Source organism: Rhinolophus ferrumequinum, chromosome 12 (assembly GCF_004115265.2).
Source record: "Rhinolophus ferrumequinum isolate MPI-CBG mRhiFer1 chromosome 12, mRhiFer1_v1.p, whole genome shotgun sequence".
Lineage (NCBI taxonomy): Eukaryota > Metazoa > Chordata > Mammalia > Chiroptera > Rhinolophidae > Rhinolophus > Rhinolophus ferrumequinum.
The window spans coordinates 27,065,235-27,080,756 of NC_046295.1; the positions used below are offsets into that span (position 1 = coordinate 27,065,235).

General features: G+C 36.3%; 1 long non-coding RNA gene across 1 annotated transcript in view; it reads left to right on the top strand.

Annotated features, from left to right (window-relative positions):
* Positions 1-8,414: 8,414 nt before the first annotated feature.
* The window catches only part of LOC117031726 (uncharacterized), a 751,648-nt gene continuing 744,540 nt past the window's right edge, over positions 8,415-15,522 (top strand). Inside the window, exon 1 of the long non-coding RNA XR_004424604.1 lies at positions 8,415-8,769. This is a non-coding gene — a long non-coding RNA (uncharacterized LOC117031726). The remainder of the gene's footprint in view (positions 8,770-15,522) is intronic.

A 15,522-nucleotide genomic window follows, 5' to 3' on the forward strand; every position in this document is an offset into this window, starting at 1 on the left:
TAGAGAGTAAAATTAACAAAAATGTTTGTAGATATTTTTACTAAATAAATCAATGTTAAAATAAAACAAGAACTTTTATTAGGTAATATTTTATTAATGTTCATTATGTGTAAACATTGTCTTTTGAGATCATGTATTATAGTTGTCATTAAATATGAATTATATTTTTAATTAAAACTTCAATTTAATTAATGTATTTATTTTATGCTACCGTTTAGAAAAAATACATTTAATGTAAAATATATTTACCCCATTCATATTAAAATCATACTGGTGCCTTTGAAAAATGACTTAAGATTTTAAAATCAATTTATAGACTACATAATCTATATTTGGGTGAAAATTTTATTTTTGATTGTATATATGTAAAATGACTAAAATTCCAGCCTCCTTGTGTAAGAGTTTTTAGCTGTTCAAAGAAATAAAAAGTCTAAAAACAAACAAAATAATTGTCTTTAATAATGGGCCCTTTAAAAACATTGTTGGGACAGCCTGATTCATATCCCTCAGTGGCACTTCTAACAAAACATAGTGTTCTCTTTTTTACAAATTTTCCACATCTCCTAGATGCTTGGGAGATTCCTTCTTTATAACTGCCTTAAATCATATCTTTCCACTGTGTTTCCCCAAATCCCTCACCTGAGTCTTTTCATTCCCAGACTCTTTCTACTTCTTCCGTTTCTGTATAACAAAAGTCTGACATCCAGTGGGGGTAAATGTCTTAGAAGGCAGGATAAGAGAATGAGTTAAGCAAGGAAAGTATAATCTCTGCACTCTGAGTACTTATGGGGTGTGTGTATGCTTGTGTGTCTGAGAAAGGCAGGTCTAGTGGCAGGAAGAGAGTTCAGTGGGGAATTCACAAATCCTTTCCTGCTCACACTCATATTCATGATCTATATCCTTATTATATTCTTGTTTTTGTAGCTTAGATGAAACGCTGATGAAAATTGCGATTAATACTAAGAATAGTGACAAAAACTTGTGTAGATGACTCCTGACTAGGCACATCGTTTTATCACCCTTTCTAGAAGATTTCCTTTGAGAAGTTTTTCTTGATGCTTTTTGCCTTTTCAGTATAGCAAAAATTGTTCAATGCCTCATTTAAAGTTTGTTTCAAAATTTAACATTTTTCATAAAAATTAATGAGACAGGGCTTATGAAAAGATGCACATTGTAATTTAAATGACAAAGCTCCAAATTAAAAAAAAAAAACACAGGCACTTGTCTGTGTGTGTGTGTGTGTGTGTGTGTGTGTGTGTGTGTGTGTAACATTAAAAGTAGTCTTTAAATTATGATGAGGAAGAAAGTTGCCTAGAAACAACAAGACTTCTATCACTAATCAGTCATATAAAATTGAACATTTCACACACACTCTGTTTAGTAGAGTAAAACAGGGGAAAAGGTGAATGTGCTAGGCCAAATCGTCCTGTGTTTTGATATTGATAGTTACATTAAAAATAGTTTTAAAGCCTATATGGACTTGTTTTGATTTACTTTAGATATCCTTCCATAAAGAGGAATTAAGTTTTTAATTTGCTTATTACTTACAGAACATAGAATGCTAAAGGTAGAGTCTCATATGATTTGGTTGTCATGTTTCTTTCTTTTGCTGCTATTTTAAAAATCTACAATTTTAAATGTTGAAAATATACAGGAAACCTGTGATAAAAATAAACGCAGCTACGATTTTTTCCTGATACAGTATCATTACACATGAACAAAAGGTCAGGAATAAGTACATGGAAAACATATTATCCTTCAATAAAGCAGGGGGAAATCTTATAAAGGTTCCAGAAACTTGACCTCTTATTATAAAATAGAGGTAATATATTATAGAAATTCCTTCTATAGCTTTACGTTACTTTTGTTCTCCTTTTGTAGGTAAGTGTAGGAAACACATACACATGAATAGGTAAAACAATTATATGAAAAGGAAAGGTAGCAAATGCAATAAACTGTCGTAATAGAACAGACTTGTACATCATTTATCTGAATAAAATCATACATTTGTTTTACCTTTATAATTTTTCCTATGGTGTCATTAAATATTATGTGAAACAAAGTGATTTGCACAGTAAAATAATAATATGCAAAATTATTCAAATAGAAATGTAAAATTAAAAGACCCATTTTAAGAATTGAAAAATTGGTTCTCTGAGAAGGTACTACAATTTTCTTATTGCACCGTCCCCCACCTATATTCTCCATTCCGAGTGAAAAATTTCTCAATATTGGCTAAATGATTCAGAAGGCCCTGAGTCTAAGAAAATAAGGCACAGACAGTTAAGAAAACGTTTTTAATGACAAAGAATACTGGTTGAGCATAGAGACTCAGGAGGGAGACTCCCTAGGTCCAATTCTCAGCTCCAATATTTAACTGCTGCATGGCCCTGGGTCAGTTCCTCAATCTCATTTTACTGTGCCCCAGTTTTCTTAGATATGAAATTTAAACAGTATATTGTTAATGCCTTTTAAAAACTTGGAAAAGTAATACGGCTGCCTAATTTGTAAAAGAAAATACGAAATTACTCAGACTTCAAAAGAAGCAAAAGTGGAGTTATGTAGGTAAAAATCTTGCAGTAGATATCTTTTTCTATTAACTTTTATGGTAAAAAAAATGCACCAAAAACCCATAGGAACTATTACTTATTCTCTCTCAATTTATATTTTACATTCATGAAAGAACTTGCTGTGATCTTTGTTTTTTCTATGATTTGATTATTTTTGGAATGCTTGCTTAAAATAAGTTGATGAATTGCATTCTTTGTATACATATCTAATTGTTCTTTTTCCAAAGTATATGCATAGGGCAGTTATTTGGGTGTTATCACTAGGTCATCCTTTTACATACTCATTATTCACTTTTTCTTTTAAGAATTGGAAAAAGGGATCCATATAGGCTTCATGACTCATTTAGTTTTTTTTTGTAATTGATGAAAATTACAGTGCCTTACATACCATGGTATGCTCCATCAAATAATAAATACTAGCCTTCAAAACATGTATCATTATTATTATGTATTATTAGTTTGCAATCAGATACCAATCAGAAAAACTTTGAGAATTTTTTTTTTTTTTGAGAAACTGAGATAGTTTTACAAGTTTGATTATTCTCGCTCATTGAATACACAGAGACATGACACCTTTATGGAAAATATTAATTTATTATTGTTATATTAGTATATAGATCACCTATACAGTCAAAAACTGTTTTGTAGTATTAAAGTTTTTTTCAGTTTGAATAATTGTAATATGTTTGTACATTTATACACAATAAACAATATATTAAACTTTGAAACAACTGAATAAAATATGTATTGTTATTTTTGAATACTTCAAACAAAATAGATTACTCTGAATACTTGGAGGAAACAGAAGGCACAATGTGGAATGATTTTGGAGAGAGTTTAGATAAGGGATACTTTCTAGAGGAGTGGCTGGGTTATGGGAACTGGTGATGGATACTGAGTATCTTTGGTTCTAGCCATTATGGAAAGCTGAAGGGGCGAGGGACAAGATGTTATTATTAGAGGCAAGTATGGGATGGAGCTATAAAAGGGTGATGGCAAGAAAGGGCTGCATTCTTATAGCAATACAACCACTGCCAGAAAGAACCACAATGACAATTACAGAGCAAATAGGGCAATCATGGCCCCACCTACATTAAAAAATAAAAAAGACTTCATTCAATTTTGTTTCACTGCCCTCTTCCTGTGCCTCTCACTGATTGACAATATCCAACAGAAGCCAGAGGGCAAGGGAAATCATGTGGACACAGTTTCTAGAGGTTAAACCTAGGGCACAAAGAAGGAAAAATGTTGGATCTAGGGTTTGGGAATGAGTGCCAAATAGAAAATAGTATGCACAATAAATGTTTTAAACCTGCATATACATTATGTCAAAATCCATATTTCCAAAGCATTTAGATTTGATGTAACTTAGAATTAGCCACATGATAATATCAGTGGGATAACATCCAAACCATGAACCCACAATTATCACAAATATGACTCCATTCATTAAAAGTCCTTAAACTGAGTACAGTCAAGACATTTTTTTTATTGTGTTTTAAGGTTTCCTTAGCAGCTTTCTTGGTAGGAAATCATCTATTAAAAATTGGGTACATTAGACCCATTTAGTCAATTAGAACTCCATTCTCATTGACCAAAATGAAAAGTGAAGGGAAAAGGATTATCCTTGTCTCATATGAAATAAGTATGAGCAGTTTGACTCATTAAATGCATGATTTTCCCACTATTATCAATATAAAATTGTTTCTATTTATAGTTTCTGCCAATCAGCATATGTTTAAAAGGAAAAGAGGAGAAAAGGGAGAACAAATTAAGTGTACACCATTTCTGCCGACTGAAGAAAAAACAAAGGTAAGTGTGAGAGACTACTACTGACCAATCACAGCTACCCATTTGGTGGTCACAGAATAACTCTTTCTATCATTGTCTCCCTTGGAACAGGTTACTTGATCTTCCTGGTTCCCTTGTCACACTGTTATCTATTTCTTCTCACTTATTTTCAATTCCATAATATGTGGTGTTGTATAATTAGTAAGATTTCTTTTTTAATTTTTTATTTTGTTATTGTTTTCCCTCCATGATGCTATTAATATGTTTAAAAGACATAATAGAACAGCAAATTATAGCTGTGGAGGTGCTATTGGTGCTCTAAGTCTAATTCAAAAACTGAGACAAGAAAGTACTTAATCTCCTCAAAAATACAAGTATAAAAATGGAGATTTCTTCTACTTACAGCAGGCTGTTAAAATCAATTATAATCTTAACTATAAGAAGACTAACTAAAGTCGTGGTATATGAAATAACATGATAAAATAAAGGGAACCTCAAGAGAGACAAATCTTAGATGACCGATATTCAAGACTATGCTTTTACCAGGTAGAACAATTAAGTCCTTGAACTTGTTGCGATGATGCTACTTTTTTTTTTTTTTAAATATCAGAGGGATTATTCATTATGAATTTATACCAACTGGACAAACAGTTAACCAAGTTTACTATTTGGAAGTGCTGAAAAGGCTGAGTGAAAAAGTTAGATGACCTGAACTTTTCATGGCTCTTACATCACAACAATGCACCAGCTCACAGGGCACTGTCTGTGAGGGAGTTTTTAGCCAGTAAACAAATAACTGGATTGGAACACCCTCCTTACTCTCCTGATCTGGCCCCCAATGACTTCTTTCTTTACCAAAGGATCAAGGAAATATTGAAAGGAAGACATTTTGATGACATTCAGGACATTAAGGGTAATAGGACCACAGCTTTGATGGCCATTCCAGAAAATGAATTCCAAAATTGCTTTGAAGTGTGGACTAGGCACTGGCATCAGTGCATAGCTTCCCAAGGGGAGTACTTAGAAGGTGACCATAGTGATATTCAGCAATATCAGGTATGTAACACTTTTTCTAGCATGAGTTCCAAACTTAATTGTCAGACCTAGTATGTCCTATCCCCGTTGTTTATTTTTGTTTCACACTTATTATAGTTGTTTTATACACATGGTTCACTGACAATGACCAATCCAGAGAGGTGGTTGCCTTTTAAAAGCCAATATACAACAATAACTTAAAGAAGACATTTCCTTTTCATTTAAGAAGGAAAAATAAACTATAATATCACAGGAGGTGCAGATAGGTAGTTAGATAAAATTTTCTTAACCCTTCAGGCCTGGTTCAGTCATCCTCAGGAAAGATATCCCTGAATCACTAAGCCTCCATAATAAGCAATTAAAAATTAACACTGGTGGTATGAAGTGTGGAAGAGTGCAGTAGGAAGGGGGTTGACTATAACCCTCACTCTTCCATTGTTTAAAGTCTCCTGTGTTCTCCTAGAGGGCATCAAAGGATAGTTGTATAGAACCAAGAGTAAATCCTCCCCAGGGAGCACTGTCTCTGTGAGATGCCAGCTTGGCTGAAGATGAGTTTCAAGTTGCTGAACACCCCCATACAGCAGTAAAAAGATGTGATATCGACACACTCAGCTGCATGTTGTTAAAAGCTTCCTGCGGGTTGGCAGAATGAAATCTTTATTTAAAATACACAAACTATTGTCAAGGGAAAGATGGAACAGAGAATGCAGTAAAAGGGCCAAATGCTTTGCTTACTCCACCAGAAGCAGCAGAAATGGAGAAGTGGTCACATTGTCTTTGCAGCAACATCAGAAACGGTGACTAACACCACCACATCAGCATCCATCTGCTCTTCCCATGGTTTCAAGATGCATTATTTCTTTTATTATTAATTATATGTGTTTCCGAGGGAGGGCAAATATATTATCACGATTAGCAAGAGAGGAAATCATTTCTGCTGCCACTTGGCATTAAGTACAGCAGTGTATGTACTGAGTGAGTGATAACAGGAAACATAGCAGCAGCATTGAGCCCCAGCACCACTCAGACCAATCTGCTCCAACTCGCTCTTAGTAGTCAGAGGCTTTGTAACAAAGTTCATGTAAAACCACTATTGAACACTGACAGGAAGGAACTGAGACAGGAGAGTGTGTATTTGAGCAGAGGGAGAAGGAGGGAGGGAGGGACTGAGGAAGAGAAGAAGAGAGAGGGAGAGAGAATGAGTTAGTCATCATTTTGCACAGACAACACCATGAGGGGGCAGGTGCTTTGCATTATTACAAAGATAGACAGACACTTGCACGCATGGTATGAGTCTTTTTGGCTTATGTCCTATCATTTCCAAGAGCAGCTTTAAGTGATAATGATGTGCACATGTGAACCTGCTTGGATGAGTGAGCTCAGTGTTTTTAAAGAGGCAGGTAGGGAGCCAGGCAGGGGATGGGTTCAGAAGGGTCACTCCTGAAGAGCAAAAGGACCTGACAAGTAATGAAGCAGACATGGAAAGAAACAAATGAACAGACCCTCGGAAAAATGTCACCTACATTGATTAAGCTTTAATTTTCTTTAGGAGAAAGTGACATTTCTGCTATTAGATCATGGACATATAAGGAAAGCAGAGGGCTATGGCTTTTTGTATTCTCTCACACAATGCTTACAGCACTTTTGACGAGGTTCTGTCGTACTAATACAAGGTTCTGTCTTATTAGTACAACAGGATAATTATTGTGGCTTATGTTTGTTTGTTTTTAAAGTACCAACATAATGACAATGTTCTTGTTGCCATAGGTGTATGTTGTGATAAGAGGAAAGCAAAGGGTAAAGTGATAAAAGCTTTCTGCTAGGTTTTCTCCATCCTGCCCTACCTCTGCCCCAGCAACAGCCCTTTTCTAGCTTTGCTCAGGGAGTCTAAGTCTCTCATCCCTCGATTCCCTAGTCTATGATACACCACCTGAGAGGCACTGACCACTCTATGTTTGGGTAGTAAACAGGTGAGGAATATATCACCCCACATGCTGTCCTTGTCCTCTCTGCAGTAGGGAGGCTGGTTTCCAGCCACTCTTTCACAGGTTTTCCCCGTCTCAATCACTACCTTGGCAGAGCCCCTTATCTCTGTCCAGCCCAGCCTGGCTGCTAAGCACCCCAACTGAAAACTATATCCAATATCTGAGGTGCAGAACACCTCCTGCCCAAGACGCCTCGGTTCCCCTTCTCTACCCCTCACTAAAATTGGCTCTTTATAAGCATGTATTGTATTGCAAATTAAATCTCTGTCTCTTGCATTTTTATACCCACCACCCCTAACCTTTGCTGCCAGCTTTCCCTCAAAAATAAAATAATGAAATAAATAAAATCATCGGAAGCACGCGAACACCCGCAGCTCAATCAGGATCCACACCTGGACAAGTCCTCTGTGGCTTTAATGGTCGGGAAGAGCCTGTGCCTGACAAATCCTCGTCTCCCGCGCTGACCACTTTACCCTGAACCCTGGGATTCCGTCAAGGTCTCCGGGTCACGGGGTCAGCCTGGTTCGAGCAGGGCAGCTCGTGGTCGCCGCCGGGGTTCCCCCCCTCCCGCCCCACATCGCCAGCTCGCACAGCCACTGCCGCCGCCGCCTCCGGGGCGGGTGCTCGGAACACCCCGCGCCGTGTCCTCCCTGCCACTGCTCCCGCCCGCCTGAGCCCGGCCCGCGCCGCTGGCAGCCATCAAGTGGCTCGTTAAGGAAATGCAGGTGAGTGCGTGCGGCGGAGCGGCAGCTGTGGAGACGTGGGGCGTGTGTCTGTGTGAGCGAGCGGGAGGAAGCGCGAGCGCCTGCGAGCCAGCGAGGCAGCGAGCGAGCGAGAGCGAGAGCGGGAGCGGCCGGGAGATGCTCGCCGCCTCGGCTCCCCGACCCGCCGCGCCCGCACCCGGCGGCCCGAGCGCGTGGGGCAGCGCCTCGCCCTGACAGCCGCCTGCCTCGTCGCGCGGCCCGCCGCAGCTCCGCTAGCCGCTCGGCGGCCTCCCCACCCCGCGCTCCCCGCCGGCCGGAGCCCTCGGGTGCTCCTCCTCCGCCTCCTCCCCTCGCGCGCCTCGCTGACAGGCCGCCCCAGCCGCCAGGGCGCAGGTACTTTGCCTTCAGAATAATTGGCAGGACCCAAGCAAGCTTTCGGAGCGCCCTCGTTTCCTTCTGTCTTTGCCCCCTCCCTCCGGAAAAGAGGATCCCACTTTTGAAACAAACCGAACCGGAAGAACCCCAGCAAAGCCGAAGCCCGACGGGCTGCTGTGCATGTGCTGCCCTTTCTTGCAGTTTATTCTGGGCCTGTGTGGAATAGAAAGACGATTCTTTATCTGACTGGTAGGAAAGAAGAGCGAAGACTCCTCGGGGTTTCCAAGGAGGAGCGGAGCGGCTGCTTTAGTAAGTAAACTGTGCTTCTGTATTTCTTGACTCTAAAGTGAGACATATGCTGAATGCTTTTTCCCCAATGGCATGGTCAGTTTGTTTTACCGAGGAAGAAGTTGACTTATTTAACTTCAGTAGTTCCTAATTGAGAAGTGGTTTGCTAAGCTTTTTTTTTTTTTTTTCTCTCTGAGGGCGAGCCCTGAGACTTCAGTATGCAGTATGGGCAACCTTACTGGGGATCTGATTTTTAAAGTCTTATTCTAGTATTATGGGGGGCCTCGTTTGTGAAACGTTTGATGGTTCTAAGATTTCAGAATGGTTACCTAGAAAACGTTTGAGAATCCTAACCCTACTGGTATACTTCTCCGGCTATCTTCAACCTCAACCTTAATCCACACCTACTCCCATCCTTGTCTGACTTCACGTGGTTGCTTGTTTTATCTTTAGTTCAGAAGAGGGCTTGTCAAAAAATTGGGTCAACGGAAAGTTAATAAAGATGCTTTGAAAGACCAGAAGGAAATTCTATTGCGGTTTCTCAATGTTTGTAGGTAGATATGATGTGGAGGAAAATCCTGGAACTAGCCTAGTTTGGAGAATTTGGATGTAATTAATTTCGAGAGGGGATATGAAAAATTGGTTTGGAGAGAACAGGAGCTGGGACTGTGAATTTGACACAGCAGGTTATAAACTGTGACTGCCTCAGCAGCCAGTGACAGATTTAAGGTGTCTCCTAGGGCTGAATATCTCTGCATCAAAAACTTTTCCAGGCAGTATTACTCTTGGGGTTAACATCACTGTGCCAGGTGCTGAGGCATTTCTGCCAAAGCAAGTAGGACACCCTTCCGCCCTCTATGAAAGGGTTAACGATATCTTTTTTAAAAGATGTAGTATAACATTTGCCAATATTTTGAAATATCTAAATAAAACCTTTGTGTTATGTCAGGAAAAATATAGTTGAGTCAGTTTGTTTTGCACAAGAGGGAGAGAATCAATAACATTTCAGCATTTTTTTCCCCTTATCACTGCCAAATGGACTCTGAATCTAATTCTTCTTGCATTGTTCCATATACAGTAGATACAGTAGGAATTGCAATTTAGATTTAAAAAAGAGCTGAGTTTGAACAAATTCAAAGTTCTTCCACAATAACACTTTTACTGACTAGAGTAAAATAGTGATTAAAAAAAGTTTCTTTTGTCTTGAACTTTTAGTTTTCTATCTCAACATAAAACACACGTTTCTAATCAAACTGCTTTGAGTTATAAACCAGACTGAAAATTGAAACTACTTATCTCACAGATAATTTCAATTCAACCAAACACCTTCCTATCAAATAATACTTGAGGGCTTTCTTGTATTGAATTTTTAATTATGGTTAAGTGAAAAAAATAGCTTTATATTTACTCAAATGAGTATATAAAAGCAGTTATATTCATTGGGCATTCATTTAAAAATTTAAGATTAAACTAATGTGCAATGTTTAAAAAAAGGAAAGATATTGTAGAGTTGTTATGGTTATTTAAGGTTGAACACTTAATATCTTGGGACAAGTTTTTATGATAATGAAATAACAGTAAGGCAGTTGATGAATTAATTTGTTGACATGAAGTTTTCATCCATTGAAATCATTTGGAAAAGATATGTTAATGTTTCTTGTATGTTACTTTGTTAACTATCCAAATGGGTTTTCTTAGATATATTACTGCTCTCAGCTGTCATTTCTGTTATTGGTTTAAAATGAACTTAAATAATTTAAAACAAAGCCCTTGGCTGATCAGTTTTGGTGTATAGCTTATGACCTCTACTAATTTGTGACCATCAACATCTGAGAGTATATCTGATGTTTGAAAAAAAATAATGTTGAAAAATGAAGGGTAAGACTGTATTGAAGTAGCCAAATCTAAGAGTGGTTCAAACATATCATTATATACAGAGGGTGCCGAAAAAATGTATGCACGTTTTAAGAAAGGAAAAAGCTGTATTAAAATTTTAATACTTAATATATACCGGTAACAAAAGATGAATACAAGTCATGTATATACATTTTTTTGGCACCCCTGGTGTGTGTGTGTGTGTGTGTGTGTGTGTGTGTGTGTATAACTATTGGACATATTTTCCACAGTAGAAAAGGCATGACAAAATTGTTGATCCTGTTCAAATATCTGAAAGCAAAGATTTATAATTAACATGAAAACTGATCTGACACACATTCTACCTCTATTTACCTGAGGAAAATAGCCTGAATTAAAACTGTTTCTAGCAAAGCTGACACATATTTTATATGATCACTGTCTTTATATAATAACAGGAAAAAGTCAAAGCTGGATGGGGTCATTTAATTGTCAGGGTTTGTTTTTTTTGTTTTGTTTTGTTTTTTGTTTTTTGTGTTTTTTTTGCTTTTTTTATTTATTTATTCTCCCCACCAGCTTTCTGTACAATACAGAGGTGGTTGCAGCCGTAAAGTTGAAAGTTGCTAGTGTCAGCAGTAATGTGTTTTATTATGCAATTGTTCTTGTTATTCAGATCAGATAATGGCCAGATGAAATACATAAGCAGTCTGCAGGGAATGAATGATTAATTCCTCTAACGTGTGCTTACTAAAGGAGTTCTTACTAATAAAGCACTGCATACCTGTATTTGCTTACAGTTGCAGTTGGTGAAGGCAAACATACTTCTTTTTTCTTTTAATATTAACATAGAATTTACAGGTCTAGTCCTGTAACTGTGGTAATTTAAAGATTACCTTGTAGACATGGTCATATATTTTATGGAAGTCCTTGGATATGATTATTGTTTACTTAAAACATTTAATTTAAAAAGTAAAACATGTTGATAAGGTGTGTGATATCGGAAGGCTGACCTATTTTTTAAATTTATTTTGTCTTCCCTCTATGGGATGACATTCTGCCTCTTCTGTGTATTACTAGTAGCGTTCGGGTGCAACCTGCAAGTGCAAAGGACATTTTTCTTTAGTAATGTAAGTGTAAAAGAAAAGCTAAAATATATCTGGTTATATAAAATAATTAGCTGGATACTATCATGAAATTTTAGAAATGGCTAATAGTACACAAGAAAATTGTTGTGTTTACCACTGGTGTAAATTGTTTTGCAGTTAGAGAAGTATCATTAATGTAACTTTCAATGTCCCTTCATTCCAAGACTGGATTATGGGAGAAGGTGAGGAATGGACACATTTTATAGGTATTTTAAGAACATATGACTTGAAATCTATGCTATCCATTTTAAATATACCCACCTAATGTCTTCTTTTTTATAAATTACGAAAAATGTATTTTCACAACTGCTTAATTGAATACACCTATCAATATATGTTTATCAATCTATTTCTCATGATTAATAAAACAAATAAGTTTATTTCAAGATTCCTCTTTTTTTGGAGAAAATACCTCAATATCAGTAATATCTTTTTGGATTTACATCTATTTTGAATTTAAATAATTAACAATGCAAATGATGTGATAATATATATTCAATAATGCTAATTTAAAAGTTATAGTGAACATTGGATGGGTAAGATTTTGTATCCAGTTGAGTACTTTTTGAATTTGTTTATCTTCATATATATTTACATGCAATTTCTCTATGACTACTGTCAGTTCACTGGTTTTTAATCAGACTGGTCAAAAGAAATTTGACATCCATAACGAATAAATGAATTTCCATTGGTACAATCAATGTACAAGTTAATTGTACCTGCAATAATGCTTGTGCTTTTTCAAACTCTTTAAAAATGTGTTGAACAAAGAATAAAAAATAAAAATTACCCACTGGGTGAGCACTTAAATGTTTGCAGAATCAAAGGTTTTGAGTTTTCTTCTCATTGTTATAATTGTCTGTGACCTAGAGGGAGGTGACTTGGACTCTCTATACCTGGGTTTTCTCTTCCGTTCTGTCAAGTATAGAAATTGGCCTACAATTTGAGACCATTTGAATTCCAAAATCTCATGAAACAAGCTAATATAATTACTAATATAATTACTAGTAGTGTTTAGCAAATTGTCAGATTACACTGTGACAGCTTGAAAATCCATACAGGAGTTAGGGGCAGCCATCTTTTTTTAAAGAGAGCTAATGAAATCATCCTGAAGCCAGGTTGGCAGTGCCTGGACACTATTGCCTTATGGATTGAATGTTTGTTTGTAGTGGTTTTGGAGGAGGAGGGTGGAAGGAAGGTGGTGGTTAAATATATCTGGGGTGGTTAAATATTCCTCTCAACCACCTTTTGTTCCTGAAAGAATATTATATGTATAAGTATCTTTGACTTTGTTATTCTATTGAATTGCAGAAGGGTATAAGAAAACAAAAATAAAGTGAATTGCTTAGTATCTTTTGACTTCCATTTTTTCTCCTCTTAGTTTCTCCATATGTGCTAGTTTACAATATCATATTTAGATAAATATGCACAATTTAAGTAAACTCATATTTTGTTTTCTGAGATATGTGTTACAGACTGTCACAGCTAGAAGGAACAATATAAAAATTTATTTCAGTCCTGTAATTTAAAGAGGAAACCAAAGACTTTAAAGATTAAAAACTACAAAGTTGAGATGAATTTCCGAAGTTCACAGAGAGGTTTTACAGTCGTATTTAAGATCCCACATTGGCAAGGAAGTACATAGACAATGATTTATACACCTATTAGTAAATTATCAATACAATAATTTCATTGATGATATATGATACAATGCATTTCCTCTAAAAGTATTGTATAATGACAAAACTTCTAATCATGGAAAATGAACACAGAGAACAGTACATACAATGTTAATTTTAAGTGCTTCCTTTCTTAAAGAAAAACCGAGACATTATTCCTGGATAGAAGTGGCGTCTGATTAGTTCTTAAATCAATGGATTTCAGTTCAACAATATACCATATTACCCATTCCTTGCCTCTTTTAATAACTCCTTATATTTTCTAAATATATTATAATAATTTAATATTTTTAAGGTTGTGATGTATTGAATTGCAGAGAAAAATAACTGCCGTTCTTTCACATTTGTTATTATGGACCTTACTTGCCAGATTTACTGCTATTTGAGCTTATACTAGATGTGGGAAAAAAGCAAACAAAAAAAAATGAAGGGAACAAACTAACATTTGATTATGACATGGTTACATAAAAGCAGTCATCTTTAATCTCAAATTAACTTAAATATATGTATTTTTTTCTGGGATGCCATGTTGTAAGATTCATTGCATATATAACGTAATCTGATTTACTTTGCAAGGGAATAAATGTATTACACTTAAACACAGAATTAATGAAGTTCTATAAAAAAATTATTTTTAAGCACATATATTGAAACAATCAGATACACAAGTCTATTAATGCATTTATTGTATGGGAACCACTGTGAATTATACTTTTAAAAAACTATCCAAAGTTAAATTTCTCAAATACAGTTTGTGTTTAAAAAAACGGGGGGTGGGAAGAAAAGTGACCCTTTAACAGCTACATGAACAGAGAACAAAGCCAGGCAAGCATTGTGTATATATTACTTTTTACTACTTACCCACTAAACACAGGAATTATGACATTTGTATCCCAGTCTGTACTCCTATTTTTTTGATAACATGGTACTAGTTAGACAAAAGCCTAGAACACAGCTTCTTTCCAGTTTCAGGAAAGGTTAATTTAGAATGCAGAACCAGAGGGGAAAACACAAAACAATAAGATAAAATAAAAACAAGAGTAAAAGAGTGTTTCCGCTTTTTAAATGAACTAGTCTAGGCCACTCGTTCAAGGCTTTTATTTAGGTAGGAAAAAAATACTCATATAAGCTTGTATCCCTAAGATGCTCTCCCAATACAATGACCTAAAATCTTTATGATTAAAATGAGAACTTCTACTTAGACCTTTAAAATAAAGGGTGGACAGAGAAGAGGATGGAGAAAGGAGACTTGTTAATCTCACCCTAGAGACATTATTTTTCTACTTCTTCTATTTCCCACAGATGGGTTTCAAAATCAGAGATGATTAATCACGTTGGCGTAAATGGTCATCAGATTGATAGGGATTCTGGCTCATACTTTCACTGTGTCATAGTCCCAGTTTTTGCCATTACTAGAACTTATCCATTTGGAACGATTGGGAAGGTCAGTTTATCAGTTCATGATCTACATTAATTCCTTTTTAATTTTACCACAGATATCAGGGATAGAACAGTAATTTAGGCACCATAGCTAAATTATGCCATATTTCTAGAAGTTACACCCTCTTCTATTTCCCAATTTGTATATATTGTCGAGGCAGAATCTTTAGTTGGGATTATACAGTATGTACCACATAGAAGTGGAACCCATATTCTATTTGGTACCCAAGTATTTATTGAGTCTCCCATGTGCACAAACTTCTGAGTAAAACACTCATGAGCTAGTAATGCATAATTGCCCAAATCGTGACCATCTTATGTTCTTATGAAATGTTTCCCCATTATCAAAACATTTTTTATTTCAGAGAAACTAGAATCTCTCTAAAGAATCTCTTCTTTCAAGTCCCTGAAAAGTTTCCAAATGCGTTCCTTCCTTTACCATTTTTGCCCTCTCCTTCTCTGTCATCCTGATTCAGAGGCATCTCTTTTGGAAGCTGGGTGGAATCCTTGTTGCTGATTTAGCAGCTGCAGGCTGTGCTGTATTCCACTAGAATTAGTTGACATCATTTATCATCTTCAAAGCTGGTTACTCCAATGCTAATTCTTCATGCACCCCACTCTCCAGAGTTCTAGAGAATCAGTAAGACACAATAAGC